Below are 8,893 nucleotides of genomic sequence, written 5' to 3'. Positions count from 1 at the left end.
TATAAGACTAGGCTACCTGGTGTTCAATCTGATCAAAAAGAAAAAGGCGGGAAGAAGGCAAGCGCTGTCTTCGTCCCAATTTTTCGTTTGCCGTTCTTCGTCCAGTTTTGCGCTGTTTGACAAGACGGAAGTTAAGCGCCGGTTGTTGCGTAGTGCGAATCGAAAGAACTAGCATTACACCTAGGCATTACGCAGAGAGAGAGAGAGAGAGAGAGAGAGACAAGCTTATGAAATGTCTTTGCTGGAGTCAAAGGAGGTGGGAGTGAGTGGGACAGACTAGCCCCCCCCCCCTCCCCGAGCCCCCTTCCTCAAGCGGCGGCCAGCTCTTGAGTCTTGGCGGAGTCGTCAGCCAGCTGGACTGCCCGGGGTTGGTCCTCCAGGCGGGCGCTGAGCAGGTGTCTTTCGCCAACGCCTCGCCTTCGTCTTCAGCCTGCTGGGCTGCGGGTCGGAGGGGGAGAGAGGGGGAGTTCGCTGCGCCGATGACTGGTTACGCGCCTGGTGGACGATTCCTCGGGCAGCGTCGTGAGCAGCTTCCATCCCGGCGAGGTCCGAGTAGCCCGGGGCCTAGATTAACTGAACGCGGCGGCGACCGGATGGGGATGTGTTTGAGAGTATGCGGTTTGCGTGCGGTGAGATGATGCCACCAGTGAAGTTGCGGACAGCTGCCTTGGAGTCACTAGTGATGCAGGAGGCCGTTGTCAATGAGTAGTCTAAAGCGATGGAAGCTTCTTCGTGCTCTTTGGGTTGTGTGCTACGTATGAAGCTGGTGGTGGTAGTGGTATGGTTCAGCCCCACCACAGCTAAGGCCATGGCTGTAGTTGCGTGTGCTCCTCTGCGGCTGCGTAAGCTGCATGTGTGGCCCCCTCCTAACACTTGTTGAGTTATCTCGTGTGGTCAGCGCGCCGTTCTGCATTGTACGAGAGATGAGGAACGTGTCTCGTAGGCCCGAGGGCATGGGAACCTTGACTCCGGTCTGCAAAAGGCATTGGATGTCCAGGGCGCGGAGAATATTGACACTTGTACTTGTTTATCTTTTTGGCGTGAGCCCTTTTCACCGTCTAAGAACTGTTATCACTCTGCGCGGGACGCGCCTGTATTTATCGGAAGTTCTTTTTTTTTAAACATTAGACATTATTTATTTCATCATAAATTTGTACATCAACATAAGCAAACAACTGTCGCGCCCATAGCCAAGGCTAGTGTGGGCCCATGTGGTATACATGCGTTTGTGCTGCGGCGATCAGGACAGTGATGAACAAATGCGTATTGATTATACATAATTGTACAGGATGAGAAACAAGACGAAAAAAAGAAAACATACATAAGTGCAACAATAGAATAGTATTACTGAAAAAATATCACCACAAAGACAAAGCAACATTCTTAACTCATTTTTGAGAGATATAATCTTTTTATGGAAAATAACAAGTTACTGGCACTCTTCACTTCTATTGTTAAGGCGTTCGCTGTCCGTTGTCACCGAACCTTGTGTAATCTGATTGCATGCACGCGTGACGCGAATGGTGTAGAACTTTCTGGAAGACACGCGGGCACCTGGGATAAGTTTGGAACGTTCGATGGCTCATGTATAAAAGCCAACGCGCTTGACCGGCAGATCAGATTTTCTACGATCGCCGACCATGTTCGCCGCTATCGTTGTGCTTTCAGTATAGCCTGTTTTTGAGGGCACAGGTTCTCCGAATAAACTGCTAGTTTTGCTATTCACACTCTTGCTGCTTTCTGCACCATCAGTACCACGTTACAATATGCCGCCCAATATTTCTTTGTCAGAGCCGCTTGTATTCTGCAATGCGCTGAACCTCAGTTAACTCATTAACTCTTCAATGGTGTTATGTAGGCCCAACTCTGCGTTTGATTCGCCGTTGATTGAGGGACGTGCAGGGCTTGCTTCTATACCTTTTTTAGGTTAATTTTGAGTTTCTCCGCGTTGATGATGCGGCTGATAAAAAATGCTTGCAGGGATCGTGTGAGGTTGTCTTCTTTCATTCCCGTGTGTTTGGTGGCGATGCGTGAGATGAGCCTTCCTATTTGAGTAGTTTGGTTGATGAGGAGTTGGGCAGTAGCTTTGTTTTTACGGTTGTGTTCTATACGGAGCCCCAGGCCTCGCAGGCTAGGCACGCTGGGTATAGGATGTCCCATGACCACCAGCTTGACGGTATGCATGTTCTCTTGAGTCGTTTGGCGGTGCAGCGGGACCAGGGATGAGTAACTCGGATTTAGCCTGCGAACACGAAAGTCCTCGTGGTTCGACGTACCCTATCACCGTGTCGATTGCTTCTTTCAGGGTCTTTTGGATTTCGCCATCACAGCCTCCAGCAGTCCAGAGGGTGATGTCATCCGTGTATAGGCAGTGATGTAGGCGTGAGATGGCTGGCAATAGTGCTAGGAGCCACAGGAGGGTGATATGAAAAAGCATGAGAGAGAGGGCAGACCCTTGTGGTGTGCCCTTGATTCCTAGTTGGATGACCTCCGACCGGATCCTCGCTATTGTCAATCTGGTAGTGCGGTTCGAGGGGAAGTATTTATAGTAGCGATAGGATTTTGTATCCGTGATTCCTTGCGAGAGCGCCTCGAGAATAGCAAAGTACTTGACGTTATCAAACGCTTTAGTAAGCTCTATCTAGGCTGAGTATAGCCCATGTGTTCAGTTTAGGTCCCTGCAGGGCGTCAACTACTTGATTCTGAGGTTGAAGCATGACATCCTGTGTGGACAGCCGGATAGCCGGACGGAAGCCGATTGTGGCGTATTCAGTAAGCATTCATGTATTCAGTAAGCAAAGCAAGAACGACATGCCCCGTGACCTTACATACTCATGAGGATAAAGATATGTGGCGGAGGTTGTCGAAATGTAAAGGTTCGCCCTGTTTGGGGATGAGCCCTATCTTGGTGTGCTTCCACGGCGCAGGCAAGGGGGCCCGGCTTCTACACGATATTGATATGTTGCAGCAGGGCAGCTAGGGAGTTGGTGTCCACGTTTAGAAGCAGCCGATTGGCGATTCAATCGTCCACCGGCGCGGAGTACGCAGGTTGCGTACCACTGTTTGCACTTCCGCCGGGGTAATAGGGGAGCCCAGGGAGGTGTTATGCAGACCTGTGTAGTGCATCTGCGGTTGAGTCACCCGCTCGCCGAGGTATATGGCCGTTCCTCAGTAGTTGTTGGTCGGTAGCCCGCGTTTTATGTAGGGGCTTCTGTAGGTTTTGTCATTGTACTGTTTTTCTAGCTTAGCGTCTAGGAGGTGCCTCGGAATGTTCCAGGTATGGGGGAGATTGGGTTGCCGTTGCATGCCACTGCATACTGCATGTCATTGTTGACTCATTAGCTGCAGCTCGTACTTCGTGATGTCCCTGTTAGGGATCCCGATCCGTTTACTGATGAGCCGCTGGGCGCTTTCACCTTCCGACACACATTTGGTCACCGCCTCCGCGTCAGAAAGGAGGTCGCTGGTCCACGTCTCGAGGTCGGACACTGGCCCTTCAGAGGGGTGGAGGGGGGGGGGAGGTCTGTGCTACCCTGCGGGCCCGGAAAGCACATGAGTCCGTGACGCTGAGCGTTCGCCCTACCCGTTTACGTGGACCACCTGTGAGAAGCATTTGCAGAACGGCAGTGAACGCTGCCGAAGGTTTGGCCGGTATTATGCCATTCTGTTATAGAGGCTAGCATGAGCAGTGTGAGATTCCGGTGTGGTGTCGCTGTTGACGCTGTTACCAATGAGCGTGGGATGGGTAGGGTGCGTGACCACTGGTTATTATAATTGTTAGATGTCCGCGCACAATTGGCAGCCTTTTTTTTCTGTCGTAGGAATACTCCCATGATGATGTCAGGCGTGAAGTCACACACGACCACTAGACAGAAGCCTTTCGCAGCGTTATCCGCTGCGGCAAAATTGGTGTTGGAGCTTGGGGCTGCTGTATATATTCAACATGAAGAGTCTGCAATGCTTTTTCCGCGTGCGTGGAATTATTTCGATGAAAATGGGCTGGGGTTTGTCCGAGAGCAAGTAACGTTGTATTACCATTATATTGTGGCTATACTGTGACCACCGTCATACTCTGAGCCGTGTTTGTGTGCGGCTTATAGGCCGCAAACCCTGTTAGTTTTGCCTCGGTCAAGGGCTCCTGAAGTGCAGTGACGTCTGGTGGGCTCTGTGGTGTGAAATTTTGTAAGCTTTGCTGATGTATTCCGCGTTTCCATGAGAAACCTCGGCAGTTCCACTGCCAGATGCAGTAAGTGGTAGGGCTAGTGTTGGTAGACGGCGGTATCATCAAGGCGAGGGTTTGCTTTTTTTGCTATGTTTTCCTTGAGCGTAAAGAACTGTTCCTGTGCATCTGCCATGCGGCGCTCTAGTTTCTTGAGCGCCATAAGAGCTTTATGCGCTACTTCCGAATGTTGCTTATCCTGTTCTTTAAACTATAGGACCATTGTGGTAACTGCCATTTCCGGCGCCTTGGCAATGGCCCCTTGCCAGCATTCTTCTACCGTGGTTCGTGTAATGTCCGCGTTTGTTGCCGGCATGACGGCATCCATCGCGGGATCTGGTGCATATGCCGTACGTTTCGGTGGGTTGGGGGCAGTGTCGTTCCTACTGCCTCGCCCGATCGGCCGCTCCGCCTCGGGCTTGGGAGGATGCTGCATTTGAAGCTTCTGCTTAAGTAGTGTATTCTTTGCCCGAAGTTGCTGAAGCTCTATAGTCGTAGTGCACGTAAACTTTTTCATGACCATGTGAAGGGCCTGTCCCTCCACGCTACTGGGTCTTTGGGTGAGCACGGGTGCTGTGGGGTTGTGCAATTGCGGTGTTGTACGCGGTTGCGGATAGGGATGGGAGGCTGTAGTTAATTACCTGCGAGGGATGACTCACTCTGAAGGGCTGCCGTAGGCCGTCTCGTCCCGGCTGTTCGTGGGTTGTGAGGGGCTTCGCGCTTTGTTTCTTGAACGGATCCTCCAGCGGTTCCGAGTGCGGCTCTTGGAACATCTCCTGCGTGTATATATGTTGAGAATATTTTTGGGGCTACTTTTGTGAGAGTGCGGGCGAGGCGTCTTGAAGAATACGTCGCTGGCCTGTTCCCTGCGTCTTTGTAGAAGCAGCCATGGGGTGAGATAGCGCCTTGTACAGATCTTGTCTGCCGTGGAGTCACCTAGGTCGCAGAGAGAGCAGCACGACTGACGCCTACGGTCAGGTTGCAGACCATACTTGTAGCAGGTTGCGCACCTGTTGCATGGTGGGGCTGGGCATACATCTGCTCGGTGACGAATCAAGCTACAGGGGGTCCAAATTCAGCTTTCTTCTTGTGCAAGTACCATTTATTTTAGTGTCTCGATAGTAGACATGGTATTAAAATTGTTAGCCATCAAAGCCAATGAACACCGAGTTAGTGGTGCCCAATCGGTGGACCTGGATAATTGTTGGGTTTGGCTTGTTGACTAGGCTGCTCGGAGCGGCGTCAGCGGTATCGTACGAAGGGACGTTGTGTATGACTCCCTTCATGGTATCGTCAGGCGATCTGACGTATGCTGCGGCTAAAAACTTGTTTCCGCCGATCGGTAAGTAGGTGATCTTGCAGTGTCTTCTCGAGCTAGCTCCTTTGTCAACCGCAAAGCTCCTGCCCCATATATAACCGCCGGTAGAACCCACTGACTGCACACCTTTCTTTTCAATGATAGCGGTAAGCTCCCTGTCAGGATCGAAAATGTCTGCTTTATGCACTCCAAACCATTTTTATTCTTCTGTATATTTTTTTCTCATGGTCAGAGGCCCCTGTGAATAATTCACCTAGGTAAACGTGCTCCTTCACACACTGTAGAGGCTGACTGGCGATCTTAAACTCCTGTTCCCTCGCATGGCTATTGAGCATTATCTTTGCCTTCTGCATATTAATATTCCACATGCACTATATGCGTGTTAAATTGCCACACCATTCCATCACTAAAGCTGCCCATCCCTTTCTTACATTCTTGACAAAGTCCTTCCTCGAAATTTTGAGAATGACAGCCCACAAAAAAATGTCATGAAGCAAAACACCGACAGCGCATGCCGTTTAGGTTACATCTTCACGGACTGAAATATTAAAAGTGTGAAACAATAAGAGACACCTGAAAATTATGTAATTATGGGGCATGGCTATGGACAACCTCCGGGACCGGCCCACGCAAGAGGCCGCACTTCTACGAGAAAGCTCGCCTTCGTGTATAGCGTTCGCCGCCAGTGTTTTCCAGCATACATCAAGGTTACATAAGCTGCACTTGCCGGGAAGCATGAGAAGCAGCTAGTGATCTTTGAATGCTATCACATTCCACTCTTAAAGGCGAAGCTTAAGCGTCCTCCATATTTTTTTCCCATCACCCTCAGCGCTTGTCAAGGCGTCCGCTGGACCCACTCTTCCATTCTGGTCCACCCTAACCATAGCTATCACTTAAAACATTTGTGTCCGACACTCGTGACCGTTCTCTAAGATTTTTCGTGCGCGTCTGGAAAATGTAAAGTGTGAATGGTGGAAGGATGTACATGTCAGTAGGCACATCTGTGCTTTCTCAGAAGCTGTTGCATGTAATGTATGAAGTAGGGTGCAGTAAGCGTAAATGTTTAAATAATAAGCGGGTTAATAAGCGTGTATGTGCAAGTGAGAGATGTGTTCATATTTGCTTGTGACCCTGTGCTTGTTAATTTAGTTAGTATTCCTATGTTTAAAAGTTGATGCGTCCGACAGAAGTACCATCCTTACTTCGTGTAGCTGTTCACTAATTTGTTATCGCAAGCGAGGCTTCGCCTTTCGGGCGAAACTGCGGCTTTTTCATTCCGAATGTCACAAACTGAAGGGTGAGCGCCTGCAGCATGAGTTGAATTGAATTCTTGGTTTTTACGCACTAAAACTGTGGTTCGATTATGAGGCGCGCCGTATTGGGGGGACTCCGTATTATTTTACGTGCCCCCAATGCACAGCATGCGTTTGAAAAATCAAGCCTCATTCTCCAATTCATGCATAAGAACTTAACATTACTTCGTTTGGCAGGAAAACATTTCTTTTGTGCAATTATTTTTTCTTCAGACCATTCGCCGCTGGTGTTCCAGGATTTCCGACACTTAACAATACGGAACTGTGCATCTTGTAAGGATGCGAGTGCCAATTATTGAATGAAAAAATGGTTCAGAGATTTGCAAGCATGATTAAGCGTTGGCGACTGGTAGACGATCCACAAGAAGAAAATGAATGCCCTCGGGCATTCTTTTTCGGAGTAGTTTTTGCCCTCGGAGCAGTTATTGTTACCTGAATGCTTTATTTTTCTTATTCGAGAACAAATTCTTGTCAGATAAATGCAGCTCCCAAGGGCATGCCGGTAAGATTCTAATGGACACGAAATTTCACTTGCACTGAATATGTGTGCAATTTACTATGTCCAATGAACTCACACCGTGCGCTGCACTAGTTAACACAACCCTCCAACAAATTTTTGTCCAGAACTTTAGCTCTCTTTTCACAAAAAAACGACTTTTCTTTACGACTAAGTGGTACTAATATCGGCTATACAAGAAAACGAAACATGGTTTGCATACAGTAAACAGCATAGAACACGTGTGAGTAAGAAAAGCTATACATGTCACGAGTATCGTGTTCATCAAACTAAAAACGCAATGACAAAATAAATGTTTCCATTAACGTTCATTAGTGCAAGCATCTAAAGGTCGTTGCAACAGCGGCGTGCATGCCAATGCTGTTGCTAAAATCTAAAAAATATTCATCCAACATTGCCTACATTCAGAGAAGTACGCTACTCGCCTGGCGAGGAAATGCGTACTTCCGGTTGTTTCAGTTGCAGCTGTGCAGCCATTGCTTTCGCCGCGCGACGTAGCTTTTTCCTCAGGGATCGCAAACAGCGCTAGTCCTTTTTTCCCACCTGCTGCTGCATTGAAAAGCGCAGCAGCCAGGCATTCTACCGGCATACGAAGCCCACCTAACTTGCAAAACGCGCTTGCGCCATGGTAGCGCGATCAACACGTGGCCCGCAAATGGCGACCGGAAAAAAGTAAGAAATATCTAAAATAAGTTTCACGACATCTTCTTGACGCGGGGGTCAGCAAGCAGGGCGGTTTCACGCGTCGCAGCCAATCAACGTGCGGGAAGCGCAGGCATGGCGACAGCGAGGAGAAAGGAGAGGAGCACAAGTGGAGAGAGCGAGTGAGCGGCGGCAAAGATTTGAGTTTCGCTACTTTCCTGAATGAAAGGGTTTTAGACGTATGGGATGAATGGACGATATAAGCATCCCCTCTGGAAAGGGGTGGTGGGGTGCGCCACCAAGCTCTTGTTATTATATTGCCGAATGTCCTACCTGTGTCAAAAGAAAAGAGAAAAAAAAAACGCGAAGAATTCCTATCACAAAACTTTCTGAACCATTATTGGGAACATTGTTTTTGTACCGCTCCGCTGTTTGTCGTTTAACCACTTCCACCAATCTTCCAAACGCCTCTCACTAATCTATAGTGCTGACATGTTGACTTTCCCTCTGCTCTCGCTGAATCTAAGTGCTTCAAGAATACCAGAGGTGTGCCATATACCAGACAGTTGGCGACAAACTATGACGAATTTAATTTATAAAGGTAAGGGGAAAAAGATAGAATTCACTCATATAGACCGTTGACCCTTACATCAGTAATATACAGGTTATCAATGCAGGCGATTAGGTTCAAGCTACAAATTTGGGCAGAAAATTGTGAAATGTTGGGAGAACTTCAGAATGGCTTCAGGATCATTAGATGTCTGAATGATAAATTATTTGTCCTTACTCAGTGTATTGATATATTCATAGATAAAAGGAAACTGCTAAATGTTGCGGTATTAGACATTACCAGAGCATATTACAACGCAAACCACAACATACTG

This window comes from Dermacentor albipictus, chromosome 4, assembly GCF_038994185.2.
Source record: "Dermacentor albipictus isolate Rhodes 1998 colony chromosome 4, USDA_Dalb.pri_finalv2, whole genome shotgun sequence".
NCBI classification, from domain to species: Eukaryota; Metazoa; Arthropoda; class Arachnida; order Ixodida; family Ixodidae; genus Dermacentor; species Dermacentor albipictus.
The sequence above is the reverse complement of the archived record's forward strand: the minus strand, read 5'-3'. Positions refer to the sequence as shown.